Below are 17,136 nucleotides of genomic sequence, written 5' to 3'. Positions count from 1 at the left end.
TGGAATGGAATGGAATGGAATGAAATGGAATGGAATGGAATAGAATGTAATTGAATCAACCCAAGTACAACGGAATGGAATGGAAAAAAATAGAATGGAATAAAATGGAATGCAATAGAATGGAATGAAATGGAATGGAATGGAATAGAACGGAATTGAATCAACCCGAGTAGAACGTGATGGAATGGAATGGAATGGAATGGAATGGAATGGCATGGAATAGAATAGAATAGAATTTAATAAACCCGATTAGAACAGAATAGAATGGAATGGAATGGAAAGGAATGGAATGGAAGGGAATGGATTGGAATGGAATGGAATGGACTAACATCAAACCGAGTGGAATGGAATGGAATGGAATGAAATAGAATGGAATAGAAAGGAATTGAATCAACCCCAGTAGAACGGAATGGAACAGAATGGGATCAACACGACTAGAAAGGAATGGAATGGAATGGAATGGAATGGAACGGAGTGCAATGGAATGGAATGGAATGGAGTACAATGGAATTGAGTCAACCCGAGTAGAATGGAATGGAATGAAATGGAATGGAATAGAATAGAATGGAATTGTGTCAACCCGAGTAGAACGGAATGGAATGGAATGGAATGGAATAGAATGGAATTGAATCAACCCGAGTAGAACGGAATGGAATGGAATAGCATGGAATGGAATGGAATGGAATAGAATGGAGTGTTATGCAATGGAATGGAATAAAATGCAATTGAATCAACCCGAGTAGAACGGAATGGAATGGAATGGAGTAGTATGGAATGGAATGGAAGGAAATAGAATGGAATTCAATCATCGCGAGTAGAACGGAACGGAATGGAATGGAATGGAACGGAGCGGAACGGAATGGAATGGAATAGAATGGAATTGAATCAACTCGACTAGAGCAGAAGGAAATGCAATGGAGTGGAACGGAATGGACTGGAATGGAATGGAATGGTATTGAAACAAGCCGAGTAGAACGGATTGGAATGGAATGGAATGGAAGCGAATTGAATGGAATGGAATGCAATGGAACGAAACGGAACGGAATGGAATGGAATGGAATGCAATAGGATGGAATTGAGGCAACCCGAGTAGAACGGAACGGAATGGAATGGAATGGAATGGAATAGAATGGAATTGATTCAACACAAGTAGAACGGAATGGAATGGAATGGAATTGAATGAAATGGCATGGAATGGAAAGGAATAGAATGGAATTGAATCAGCCAGAGTAGAACGCAATGGAATGGAATGGAATGGAATGGAATGGAATGGAATGGCATGGAATGGAATGGAATCAACCCAAGTAGAACGGAATGGAATGGAATGGAATGGAATGCAATGCAATGGAATGGAACGGAACGGAACGGAATGGAATGGAATGGAATGGAATGGAATGGAATAAAATGGAATTGAGGCAACCGGAGTAGAATGGAACGGAATGGAATGGAATGGAATGCAATGCAATGGAATAGAATGGAATTGAATCAGCCCGAGTACAACGGAATGGAATGGAATGAAATGGAATGGAATAGAATGTAATTGAATGAACCCAAGTAGAACGGAATGGAATGAAATGGAATGAAATGGAATGGAATGGAATGGAATGAAATGGAATGGAATGGAATGGGATAGAGCGGAATAGAATCAGCCCAAGTGTAGAACGGAATGGAATGGAATGGAATGCAATAGAATGGAATTGAATCAACCCGAGTAGAATGCAATGGAATGGGAATGTAAAAGAATAAAATGGAATGGAATAGAATAGAACGGAATTGAATCAAACCGAGTAGAATGGAATGGAATGGAATGGATTGGAATGGAATGGAATGGAATGGATTAGAATGGAGTCGAATCAACCCGAGTAGAACGGAATGGAATGGAACGGAATGGAACGGAATGGAATGGAATGGAAGAGAAAGGAAATGAATCAACCCCAGTAGTACGGAATGCAATGGAATGGAACGGAATGGAATGGAATAGAATGGAATTGCATCAACCCTAGTAGAGCGGCAAGGAATGCAATGGAATGGAATGGAATGGGATCAACACGAGTAGAAATGAATGGAATGGAATGGAATGGAGTGGAATGGAATGAAATGGAATGGACTAGAATGGAACTGAGTCCACCCGAGTAGAAGGGAATGGAAAGGAATGGAATGGAAAGAAATGGAACGGAATAGAATAGAATGGAATTCAGTCAACCCGAGTAGAACGGAATGGAATGAAATGCAATGGAATGGAATAGAATGGAATTGAATCAACCCGAGTAGAACGGAATGGAATGGAATGGAGTGGAATGGAATGGAATGGAATGCAATGGAATGGGATGGAATGCAATGGTGTTGAATTGAATGAACCCGACTAGAATGGAACGGAACTGAACGGAACGGGACGGAATGGAATGGAATGGAATGGAATCCACTCGAGTAGAATGGAAAGGAATGGAATGGAATGGAATGGACTGGAATGGAATGGAAAGGAATGCAGTTGAATGGAATTGAATCAACCCGAGTAGAACGGAATTGAGTGGAATGGTATGGAATGGAATGGAATGGAATGGAATAAAATCGAATGGAATGGAATGCAATAGAATGGAATTGAATCAACCCGAGTAGAACAGAATGGAATGGAATGGAATGGAATGCAATGGAATGAATTGAATGGAATGGAATGGAATCGAGTGAAATGGAATGGAATGGAAAAAATGCAATTGAATAAACCTGAGTAGAACGGAATGGAATGGAATGGAGTAGTACAGAAAGGAATGGAAGGAAATAGAATGGAATTGAATCAACCCGAGTAGAACTGAACGGAACGGAATGGAATGGAATGGAACGGAACGGAATGGAATGGAAAGAAATAGAATGCAATTGAATCAACCCGAGTAGAAGGGAACGGAACGGAATGGAATGGAACGGAACGGAATGGAATGGAATGGAAATGGAATAGAATGGAATTGAATCAACCTGAGTAGAACGGAATGGAATGGAATGGAAAGGAATGGAATAGAACGGAATTGAATCAAACCGAGTAGAATGGAATGCAATGGAATGGAATGCAATGGAATGCAATGGAATGAAATGGAATGGAATGGAATAGAATGGAAGTGAATCACCCTGAGTAGAATGGAATGCAATGGAATGGAATGCAATTGAATGGAATGGAATGGAATGAAATGGACTAGAATGGAATGGAATCAACCTGAGTAGAACGGAGTGGAATGGAAAAGAATGGAATGGAATGGAATGGAATGGAATGGAATGGAATGGAACGGAATAGAATTGAATTAAATCAACCCGTGTAGAAAGGAATGGAATGGAATGGAATGGAACGGGATGGAATAGAATGGAATTGAATCGACCCGACTATAATGGGATGGAATGCAATGGAATGGAATGGAATGGAGTGGAATAGAATGGAATTGAGTCAACCCGAGTAGAACAGAACGGAATGGAATGGAATAGAATGGAATTAAATCAACACGAGCAGAACGGAATGGAATGGAATGGAATGGAATCAAATACAATTGAATTGAATCAACCCGAGTAGAACGGAAGGGAAAAGAACGGAACGGAACGGAATGGAATTGAATAGAATGGAAAAGAATCAACCCAAATTTAAAGGAGTGGAATGGAATGGAATGGAATAGAATAGAATGGAATTGAATCAACCCAAGTAGAACGGAATGGAATGGAATGGAATTTAATGGAATGGAACAAGAAGGAATAGAATCTACCCTAGTAGACGGGAATGGAATGCAATGGAACGGAACGGAACGGAATGGAATGGAATGGAAAGGAATGGAATGGAAAAGAATGGAATTGAATCAACCCGAGTACAACTGAAAGGAATGCAATGGAATGGAATGAAATGGAATGGAATGGAATGGAATGGAATGGAATGGAATGGAATGGAATCAACAAGAGTAGAACGGAATGGAATGGAATGGAATGGAATGGAATGGAATGGAATGGAATGGAATACAATGGAATTGAATCAACCATAGTAGAACAGAACAGAACAGAGCGGAATAGAATGGAACACAACGGAATGGAATGGAATAAAATGGAATTGAAACAACCCGAGTAGAACGAAATGGAATGGAATGGAATGCAATGGAATGGAATGGAATGCAATGGAATGGAATGGAATGCAATGGAATGGAATGGAATGGAGTAGTATGGAATGGAATGGAAGGAAATAGAATGGAATTGAATCAACCCAAGTAGAATGGAATGGAATTGAATGGAATGAAATGAAATGGAATGCAATGGAATGGAATAGAATGGAATTGAAACAGCCCGAGTAGAACGGAATGGAATGGAATGGAATGGAATGGAATGGAAGGGAATAGAAGGGAATTGAATCAACCGGAGTAGAACGGAATGGAATGGAATGCAATGGAATAGAATGGAATAGAAAGGGATTTGAATCAACCGGAGTAGAACGGAATGGAATGGAATGCAATGGAATAGAATGGAATAGAAAGGAATTGAATCAACCCCAGTAGAAGGGAATGGAATGGAATAGAACGGAATGGAATGGAATGGAATGGAATAGAATATAATTGAATCAACCCGAGTAGAATGGAAGGGAATGCAACGGAATGGAATGGAATGGGATCAAGACGAGTAGAACGGAATGGAATGGAATAAAATGGAATTGAAACAACCAAAGTAGAACGGAAGAGAACGGAACGGAACGGAATGGAAGAGAAAGGAATGGCATGCAATAGAATGGATTTGAAACAACCCGCATAGAACGGAATGGAATGGGATGGAATGGAATGGAATGGAATGCAATGGAATGGAATGGAACGAAATTGAGTCAACCCGTGTAGAACAGAATGGAATGGAATGGAATGGAATAGAATGGAATTGAATCAACCCAAGTAGAACGGAATGGAATGGAATGAAATAGAATGGAATTGAATCAGCCCGAGAAGAACGGAATGGAATGGAATGGAATGGAATGGAATGGAATAGAACGGAATTGAATCAACCCAAGTAGAATGGAATGGAAGGGATTGGAATGGAATGGAATGGAATAGAATGGAATTGAATCAACCTGAGTAGAATGGAAAGGAATGCAATGGAATGGAATGGAATGCAGTGGAATGGAATTGAATCAACCCGAGTAGAATGGAATTTAATGTAATGGTATGGAATGGAAGGGAATGGAATGGAACGGAATGCAATAGAATGGAATTGAATCAACCAGAGTAGAACGGAATGGAATGGAATGCAATAGAATGAATGGAATGGCATGGAATGGAATGGAGTGTAATGGAATGGAATGGAATAAAATGCAACTGAATCAACCCGAGAAGAACGGAATGGAATGGAATGGAGTAGTATGGAATGGAATGGAAGGAAATTGAACGGAATTGAATCAACCCGAGTAGAACGGAACCGAACGGAATGGAGTGGAACAGCACGGAACGGAATGGAATGGAATAGAATGGATTTGAATCAGCCCGAGTAGAATGGAATGGAATGGAATAGAATGGAATTGAATCAAACCGAGTAGAATGGAATGCAATGGAATGGAATGCAATGCAATGGAATGGAATGGAATGGAATGGAATGGAATGGAATGGAATATAATGGAATTGAATCAACTTGAATAGAATGCAAATGAATCACCCCGAGTAGAATGGAATGCAATGGAATGGAATGGAATGGAATGGAAAAGAATGGAATTGAATCAACTCGAGTAGAACGGAATGGAATGGAATGGAATAGAATGGAATGGAATGGAATGGAATGCAATGGAATCAAACCGAGTAGAACGGAATGGAGTGGCATGGAATGGAATAGAATGGAATTGAATCGACACGAGTACAATGGAATGGAACGGACCGGAATGGAATGGAAAGGAATGGAATGGAATGGAATGGAATGGAATGGAATGGAATGAAATGGAATGGAATATAATGAAATTGAGCCAACCCAAGTAGAACACAATGGAATGGAATGGAATAGAATGGAATTGAATCAACATGAGTACAACGGAATGGAATGCAATGGAATGGAATGGAATCAACACGAATAGAACGGAATGGAATGGAATGAAATGGAATAGAATGGAATGGAATAGAATGTAAGTGAATCAATCGAAGTGGAACGGAAAGGAACGGAACGGAAGGGAATAGAACGGAATGGAGTGGAATGGAATAGAATGGAATTGAATCCACGGGAGCAGAAAGGAATGGAATGGAACGAAATGAAATGGAGTGGAATGGAATGGTATAGAATGGATTTGAATCAACCCGAGTAGAATGGAATGGAATGGAATGGAATCAACCCGAGTACTACGGAATGGAATGGAATGGAATGACATGAATGGAATGGAATGGGATAGAATGGAATTCAGTCAACCAGAGTAGAATGGAATGGAGTGGAATGCAATGGAATGGAATAGAATGGAATGCAATGGAAAGGAATAGAATGGAATTGAATCACCCCGAGTAGAATGGAACGGAATGGAATGTAAGAGAACGGAAAGGAACAGAAGGGAATGGAATGCAATAGAACGGAATTGAATTAACCTGAATAGAACGGAATGGAATGGAATGGTATGGAATGGAATGCAATGGAATGGAATAGAATGGATTTGAATCAACCCGAGTAGAACGGAATGGAATTCAATGGAATTTAATGGAATGGAGTGGAATGGAATAGAATGGAATTAAATGGAATGGAATAGAATGGAATTGAATCAACCCGAGTAGAACGGAATGAAATGGAATGGAATTTAATGGAATGGAATGGAATACCAATGAATCATCCCGAGTTGAACGGAAGTGAATGCAATGTAACGGAATGGAATGCAATGGAATGGAATAGAATGGAATTGAGTCAACCCAAGTAGAACGGAATAGAATGGAATGGAATGGAATGGGATGCAATGGAATAGAATGGAATTGAATCAAACCGAGTAGAACAGAATGGAATGAAATGGCATGGAATGGAATGGAATGGAATGGAATGCAATGGAAAGGAATGGTATTGAATTGAATGAACCCAATGAGAACAGAACGGAATGGAACGGAACGGGATGGAATGGAATGTAATAGAATGGAATTGAATCAACCCGAGTAGAACAGAAAGGAATGGAATAGAATGGAATGGAATGGAATGGAATGGAATGCAATGCAATAGAATGGAATTGAATCAACCCAAGTAGAATGGAATGGAATGGAATGGAATGCAATGGAATGGAATGGAATGGAGTGTTATGCAATGGAATGGAATAAAATGCAATTGAATCAACCCGAGTAGAGCGGAATGGAATGGAATGGAGTAGTATGGAATGGAATGGAAGAAAATAGAATGGAATTCAATCATCCCGAGTAGAACGGAACGGAATGGAAGGCAATGGAACGGAGCCGAACGGAATAGAATGGAATAGAATGGAATTGAATTAACCCGAGTAGAATGGAATGGAAAGAAATGGAATGGAATGGAATGGAATGGAATCAAACTGAGTAGAATGGAATGCAATGGAATAAAATGCAATGTAATGGAATAAAATGAAATGGAACGGAATGGAATAGAATGGAATAGAACGGAATTGAATCAACCCGAGTAGAATGGAATGGAAGGAAATGGAATGGAATGGAAGGCAATGGAATGGCATGGAATAGAATGGAATTGAATCAACCCGAGTTGAACGGAAAGGAATGCAATGGAATGGAATGGAATGCAGTTGAATGGAATTGAATCAACCCGAGTAGAAAGGAATTGAATGTAATGGTATGGAATGGAAGGGAATGGAATGGAATGCAATGGAATGGAATTGAATCAACCCGAGTAGAACGGAATGGAATGGAATGCAATGGAATGAATGGAATGGCATGGAATGGAATGGAGTGTAATGCAATGGAATGGAATAAAACGCAATTGAATCAACCCGAGAAGAACGGTATGGAACGGAATGGAGTAGTATGGAATGGAATGGAAGGAAATAGAATGGAATTGAATCAACCCCAGTAGAACGGAACCGAACGGAATGGAGTGGAACGGCACGGAACGGAATGGAATGGAATAGAATGGAATTGAAACAGCCCGAGTAGAATGGAATGGAATGGAATGGAATGGAATGGAATGGAATGGAATGGAATGGAATGGAATACAATGGAATTGAATCAAACCGAGTAGAACGGAATGGAATGGCATGGAATGGAATAGAATGGAATTGAATCGACTCGAGTAGAAAGGAATGGAATGCAATGGAATGGAATGGAATGGAACGGAACGGAATGGAAAGGAATAGAATGAAATTCACTCAACCCAAGTAGAACGGAATGGAATGGAACGGAATAGAATGGAATTGAATCAACACGAGTAGAACGGAATGGAATGCAATGGAATGGAATGGAATGAAATGGAATGGAATAGACTTGAATTGAGTCAACCCGAGTAGAACAGAAGGGAACGAAACGGAACGGAACGGAATGGAATGAAATAGAATGCAATAGAATCAACCCAAATAGAAAGGAATGGAATGGAATAGAATGGAGTGGAATGGAATAGAATGGAATTGAATCAACCAGAGTAGAACGGAATGGAATGGAATGGAATTTAACGGAATGGAATCGAAAAGAATTGAATCAACCCCAGTAGAACGGAATGGAATGGAATGCAACAGAATGGAATGAAATGGAATGCAATGGAATTGAATAGAATTGAATTGAATCAACCCGATTACAACGGAAAGGAGTGCAATGGAATGGAATGGAATGGAATGGGATCAACACGAGCGGAAAGACATGGAATGGAATGGAATAGAGTGGAATGGTATGGAATGGAACGTAATACAATGGAATAGAATCATCCCAAGTAGAACGGAACAGAACGGAGCGTAATGGAATGGAACAAAACGGAATGGAATGGAAAAGAATGGAATTCAAACTACCCGAGTAGAACGGCATGGAATGGAATGGAATGCAATCGAATGGAACGGCATGGAATGGAATGGAATGCAATCGAATGGAACGGAATGGAATGGAATGGAATGGACTAGAATGGAATTTAGTCATCCCGAGTAGAACGGAATGGAATGGAATGGAATGGAATAGAATTGAATGAACCCGAGTGGAACGGAACTGAACGGAATGGAAAGGAATGGGATCGAATAGAATGGAATTAAATAACATGAATAGAACGGAAAAAATTGAATGGAATTGAATGGAACGGAATGGAATAAAATGTAGTAAAATGGAATTGAATCAATTGAAGTAGAAGGGAATGGAATGGAATGGAATTGAATGAAATGGAATGGAATGGAATGGAATAGAATGGAAATGAATCAGCCCGAGTATAACGGAATGGAATGGAATGGAATGGAATCAACACGAGTAGAACGGAATGGAATGGAATGGAATGGTGTGGAATGGAATAGAATGGAATTGAATCAATCGAAGTAGAACGGAATGGAACGGAAAGCAAGGGAATAGAACGGAATGCAGTGGAATGGAATAGAATGGAATTGAATCCACGGGAGTAGAATGGAACGGAATGGAATGGAATGGAATGGAATGCAATGGAAGGGAGAGGAATGGAATGGTATTGAATTGAATGAACCCGACGAGAACAGAATGGAACGGAATGGAACGGGACGGAATGGAATGTAATAGAATGTAATTGAATCAACCCGAGGTGAACGGAAAGGAATGGAATGGAATGGAATGAAATGGAATGGAAGGCAATGCAGTAGAATGGAATTGAATCAACCCGAGTAGAGCGGAATGGAATGGAATGGAATGGAATGGAATGGAATGGAATGGAATGCAATAGAATGGAATTGAATCCACCCGAGTAGAACGGAATGGAATGGAATAGAATGAACGGAATGGAATGGAATGGAATGGAATGGAGTGTAATGGAATGGAATGGAATAAAATGCAATTGATTCAACCCGAGTAAAAGAGTAAGGAATGGAATAGAGTAGTATGGAATGGAATGAAAGGAAATAGAATGGAATTGAATCAACCCGAGTAGAATGGAACGGAAGAGAATGCAATGGAATGGAACAGAAAGGAATCAAATAGAATAGAATGGATTTGAATCAACTCGAGTATAATGGAATGGAATAGAATGCAATTGAATGGCGTGGAATGGAATAGAATTGAACTGAATCAAAGCGAGTAGAATGGAATGCAATGGAATGGAATGCAATGTAATGGAATGGAATAGAATTGAATGGAATAGAATAGAATGGAAATGAATCACTCTGAGAAGAATGGAATGCAATGGAATGGATTCCAATGGAATGGAATGGAATGCAATTAAATGGAATGCAATGCAATGGAATGGAATGGAATGGAATGAAATGGAATGGAAGGGAATGAAATGGAATGTAATGGAATAGAATGGAATTGAATCAACCCGAGTAGAATGGAATGGAACGGAATAGAATGGAATGGAATGGAATGGAATGGAATGGAATGGAATGGAATGGAAAGGCATCAACCCAAGTGGAACGGAATGGAACGGAATGGAATGGAATGGAATGGAATGCAATGGAATAAACCCCAAATAGAAGGGAAAGGAATGGAATGGAATGGAAGGGAATGGATTGGAATGGAATGGAATGGAATGGAATGGAATGGAATACAACGGAATTGAATGAACCCGAGTAGAATGGAATGGAAGGGAATGGAATGGAATGGAATGAAATGGAATTTAATGGAATGGAATGGATTGGAACAGAATGCAATTAAATGGAATGGAATAGAATGGAATTGAATCAACCCGAGTAGAACTGAATGGAATGGAATGGAATTTAATGGAATGGAATGGAATGGAATGGAATAGAATGGAATTCAATGGAATTCAATGGAATGGAATGGAATAGAATGGAAATGAAACAATCCGAGTAGAACAGTAGGGAATGCAATTTAATGGAATGGAATGGAATGGAATGGAATAGAATGGAATTGAGTCAACCCGAGTAGAACGGAAAGGAATGGAATGGAATGAAATGGAATGGAATGCAATGGAATGGAAAGAAACGGAACGGAATGGAATGGAAGGTAATAGAATGGAATGGAACGGAATTCAATGGAATGGAATGGAATGGAATGGAATACAATGGAATAAACCCGAAATAGAAGGGAATGGAATGGATTGGAATGGAATGGAATGGAATAAAATGGAAATGAATCAAAATGAGTAAAATGGAATGGAAATGGAATGGAATGGAATGGAATGGAATGGAATGGAATACAACAGAATTGAATCAACCAAAGTAGAATGGAATGGAAGGGATTAGAATGGAATGGAATGGAATGGAATTTAATGGAATGGAATGGATTGGAATAGAATGGAATTAAATGGAATGGAATAGAATGGAATTGAATCAACCTGAGTAGAACGGAATGGAATGGAATGGAATTTAATGGAATGGAATGGAATAGAATGGAATTCAATGGAATGGAATAGAATAGAATGGAAATGAAATAATTAGAATACAAGAGTAGGGAATGCAATTTAATGGAATGGAACGGAATGGAGTTGAATGGAATAGAATGGAATTGAGTCAACCCGAGTAGAACGGAAAGGAATGGAATGGAATGGAATGAAATGGAATGGAATGCAATGGAATGGAAAGAAACAGAACGGAATGGAACGGAAGGTAATGGAATGGAATAGAATGGAATAGAATGGAATTCAATGGAATGGAATGGAATGGAATAGAATGGAATGGAATCATCTGGAGTAGAGTGGAATGGAATGGAATGCAATGCAATGGAATACAATAGAAAGGAATTGAATCAACCCCAGTAGAACGGAATGGAATGGAATGGAACGGAACGGATTGGAATGGAACGGAATAGAATGGAATTGAATCAACTCGAGTAGAGCGGAAGGGAATGCAATGGAGTGGAATGGAATGGATTGGAATGGAATGAAATGGTATAAAAACAAGCCAAGTAGAACGGATTGGAATGGAATGGAATGGAATAGAAGCGAATTGAATGGAATGAAATTCAATGGAATGGAACGGAACGGAAAGGAATGGAATGGAATGGAATAGAATGGAATTGAGGCAACCCGAGTAGAACGGAACGGAACGGAATGGAATGGAATGGAATAGAATGGAATAGAATGGAATTGAATCAACACAAGTAGAACGGAATGGAATGGAATGGAATGGAATGGAATGGAATGGAATGGAATGGAATAGAGTGGAATTGAATCAGCCCGAGTAGAATGGAATGGAATGGAATGGAATGGAATGGAATACAATGGAATAAACCCGAAATAGAAGGGAATGGAATGAAATGGAATGGAATGGAAGGGAATGGATTGGAATGGAATGGAATGGAATGGAATAAAATGGAAATGAATCAAAATGAGTAGAATGGAATGGAATGGGAATGGAATGGAATGGAATGGAATGGAATGGAATGGAATACAGCAGAATTGAATCAACCCGAGTAGAATGGAATGGAAGGGATTAGAATGGAATGGAATGGAATGGAATTTAATGGAATGGAATGGATTGGAATAGAATGGAATTAAATGGAATGAAATAGAATGGAATTGAATCAACCCGAGTAGAACGGAATGAAATGGAATGGAATTTAAGGGAATGGAATGGAATAGAATGGAATTCAATGGAATGGAAAGCAATGGAAAGGAATAGAATGGAAATGAAACAATCTGAGTACAACAGTAGGGAATGCAATTTAATGGAATGGAAGGGAATGGAATGGAATGGAATGGAATAGAATGGAATTGAGTCAACCCGAGTAGAACGGAAAGGAATGGAATGGAATGGAATGAAATGGAATGGAATGCAATGGACTGGAAAGAAACGGAACGGAATGCAACGGAAGGTAATGGAATGGAATGGAATGGAATGGAATTCAATGGAATGGAATGGAATGGAATAGAATGGAATTGAATCAACTGGAGTAGAACGGAATGGAATGGAATGCAATGCAATGGAATGCAATAGAAAGGAATTGAATCAACCCCAGTAGAACGGAATGGAATGGAATGGAACGAAACGGAATGGAATGGAATGGAATAGAATGGAATTGAATCAACTCGAGTAGAGCGGAAGGGAATGCAATGGAGTGGAATGGAATGGATTGGAATAGAATGAAATGGTATTAAAACAAGCCGAGTAGAACGGATTGGAATGGAATGGAATGGAATAGAAGCGAATTGAATGGAATGAAATTCAATGGAATGGAACGGAACGGAAAGGAATGGAATGGAATGGAATAGAATGGAATTGAGGCAACCCGAGTAGAACGGAATGGAACGGAATGGAATGGAATGGAATAGAATGGAATAGAATGGAATTGAATCAACACAAGTAGAACGGAATGGAATGGAATGGAATGGAATGGAATAGATTGGAATTGAATCAGCCTGAGTAGAATGGAATGGAATGGAATGGAATGGAATAGAATGGAATTGAATCAACCCAAATAGAATGGAATGGAATGGAATGGAATGGAATGGAATGGAATGGAATGGAATGCAATGGAATGGAACGGAACGAAACGGAACGGGACGGAATGGAATGGAATACAATGGAATTGAATCAACCCGAGTAGAACGGAACGGAATGGAATGGAATGCAATGGAATGGAATGGAATAGAATGGAAATAAATCAATGCAAGTATAAGGGAATGGAATGGAATGGAATGAAATGGAAAGGAATGGAATGGAATAGGATGGGATTGAATCAGCCCGAGTACAATGGAATGGAATGGAATGAAATGAAATGGAATAGAATGGAATTCAATCAACCCAAGTAAAACGGAATGGAATGGATTGGAATGGAATGGAATGGAATGGAATGGAATGGAATTTAACGGAATGCAATGGAAGGGAGAGGAATGGAATGGTATTGAATTGAATGAACCCGACGAGAACAGAATGGAACGGAATGGAACGGGACGGAATGGAATGTAATAGAATGTAATTGAATCAACCCGAGGTGAACGGAAAGGAATGGAATGGAATGGAATGAAATGGAATGGAAGGCAATGCAGTAGAATGGAATTGAATCAACCCGAGTAGAGCGGAATGGAATGGAATGGAATGGAATGGAATGGAATGGAATGGAATGCAATAGAATGGAATTGAATCAACCCGAGTAGAACGGAATGGAATGGAATAGAATGAATGGAATGGAATGGAATGGAATGGAGTGTAATGGAATGGAATGGAATAAAATGCAATTGATTCAACCCGAGTAAAAGAGTAAGGAATGGAATAGAGTAGTATGGAATGGAATGAAAGGAAATAGAATGGAATTGAATCAACCCGAGTAGAATGGAACGGAAGAGAATGCAATGGAATGGAACAGAAAGGAATCAAATAGAATAGAATGGATTTGAATCAACTCGAGTATAATGGAATGGAATAGAATGCAATTGAATGGCGTGGAATGGAATAGAATTGAACTGAATCAAAGCGAGTAGAATGGAATGCAATGGAATGGAATGCAATGTAATGGAATGGAATAGAATTGAATGGAATAGAATAGAATGGAAATGAATCACTCTGAGAAGAATGGAATGCAATGGAATGGATTCCAATGGAATGGAATGGAATGCAATTAAATGGAATGCAATGCAATGGAATGGAATGAAATGGAATGGAAGGGAATGAAATGGAATGTAATGGAATAGAATGGAATTGAATCAACCCGAGTAGAATGGAATGGAACGGAATAGAATGGAATGGAATGGAATGGAATGGAATGGAATGGAATGGAATGGAAAGGCATCAACCCAAGTGGAACGGAATGGAACGGAATGGAATGGAATGGAATGGAATGCAATGGAATAAACCCCAAATAGAAGGGAAAGGAATGGAATGGAATGGAAGGGAATGGATTGGAATGGAATGGAATGGAATGGAATGGAATGGAATGGAATACAACGGAATTGAATCAACCCGAGTAGAATGGAATGGAAGAGAATGGAATGGAATGGAATGAAGTGAAATGGAATCAACCCGAGTAGAACGGAAAGGAATAGAACGGAATGGAATGGAATAGAACAGAAAGGAATTGAGTCAACCCCAGTAGAACGGAATGGAATGGAATGGGATCAACACGAGAAGAAAGGAATGGAATGGAATGGAATGGTGTGGAATGGAATAGAATGGAATGGACTAGAATGAAATTGAGTCAACCCCAGTAGAACGGAATGGAATGGAATGGAACGGACTGAAATGGAATGGAATACAATAGCATGGAATTGAGTCAACCCGAGTAGAACGGAATGGAATGCAATGGAATAGAATGGAATTGAATCAACGCTAGTAGAACGGAATGGAATGGAATGGAATGGAATGGAATGCAATGGAATGGAATAGAATGGAATGGAATGGTATTGAATTGAATGAACCCGACGAGAACGGAACGGAACGGGACGGAATGGAATTCAACAGAATGGAATTGACTCAACCCGAGTTGACCGGAAAGGAATGGAATGGAATGGAATGGAATAGAATGGAATTGAATCAACCCGAGTAGTACGGAATTGAATGTAATGGAATGGAATGGAATAGAAAGCAATAGAATGGAATTGAATCAACCCGAGTAGAATGGAATGGAATGGAATGGAATGCAATAGAATGAATGGAATGGAATGGAATGGAATGGAGTGTAATGGAATGGAATGGAAAAAAATGCAATTGAACAAAGCCGAGTAGAACCGTATGGAAACGAATATAATAGTATGGAATGGAATGGAAAAAAATAAAATGGAATTGAATGAACCCGAGGAGAACGGAACTGAGCAGAATGGAATGGAATGGAACAGAAAGGAATGGAATGGAATAGAATGGATTTGAATCAACCCGAGAAGAATGGAATGGAATGGAATGGAACAGAATGGAAAGGAATGGAATAGAATGGAATCGAATCAAATCGAGTAGAAAGGAATGCAATGCAATGGAATGCAATGTAATGGAACGGAATGAAATGGAATGGAACGGAATAGAATGGAAATGAATCACCACGAGTAGAATGGAATGCAATGGAATGGAATGCAATGGAATGGAATGGAATTGAATGGAATGAAATGGAATGGAATGGAATAGAATGTAATTGAATCAACCCAAGTACAACGGAATGGAATGGAAAAAAATAGAATGGAATAAAATGGAATGCAATAGAATGGAATGAAATGGAATGGAATGGAATAGAACGGAATTGAATCAACCCGAGTAGAACGTGATGGAATGGAATGGAATGGAATGGAATGGAATGGAATGGCATGGAATAGAATAGAATAGAATTTAATAAACCCGATTAGAACAGAATAGAATGGAATGGAATGGAAAGGAATGGAATGGAAGGGAATGGATTGGAATGGAATGGAATGGACTAACATCAAACCGAGTGGAATGGAATGGAATGGAATGAAATAGAATGGAATAGAAAGGAATTGAATCAACCCCAGTAGAACGGAATGGAACAGAATGGGATCAACACGACTAGAAAGGAATGGAATGGAATGGAATGGAATGGAACGGAGTGCAATGGAATGGAATGGAATGGAGTACAATGGAATTGAGTCAACCCGAGTAGAATGGAATGGAATGAAATGGAATGGAATAGAATAGAATGGAATTGTGTCAACCCGAGTAGAACGGAATGGAATGGAATGGAATGGAATAGAATGGAATTGAATCAACCCGAGTAGAACGGAATGGAATGGAATAGCATGGAATGGAATGGAATGGAATAGAATGGAGTGTTATGCAATGGAATGGAATAAAATGCAATTGAATCAACCCGAGTAGAACGGAATGGAATGGAATGGAGTAGTATGGAATGGAATGGAAGGAAATAGAATGGAATTCAATCATCGCGAGTAGAACGGAACGGAATGGAATGGAATGGAACGGAGCGGAACGGAATGGAATGGAATAGAATGGAATTGAATCAACTCGACTAGAGCAGAAGGAAATGCAATGGAGTGGAACGGAATGGACTGGAATGGAATGGAATGGTATTGAAACAAGCCGAGTAGAACGGATTGGAATGGAATGGAATGGAAGCGAATTGAATGGAATGGAATGCAATGGAACGAAACGGAACGGAATGGAATGGAATGGAATGCAATAGGATGGAATTGAGGCAACCCGAG

Source organism: Pan troglodytes, chromosome 16, assembly GCF_028858775.2.
Source record: "Pan troglodytes isolate AG18354 chromosome 16, NHGRI_mPanTro3-v2.0_pri, whole genome shotgun sequence".
Classification (NCBI taxonomy): Eukaryota; Metazoa; Chordata; class Mammalia; order Primates; family Hominidae; genus Pan; species Pan troglodytes.
This window is presented reverse-complemented; position numbering follows the sequence as displayed.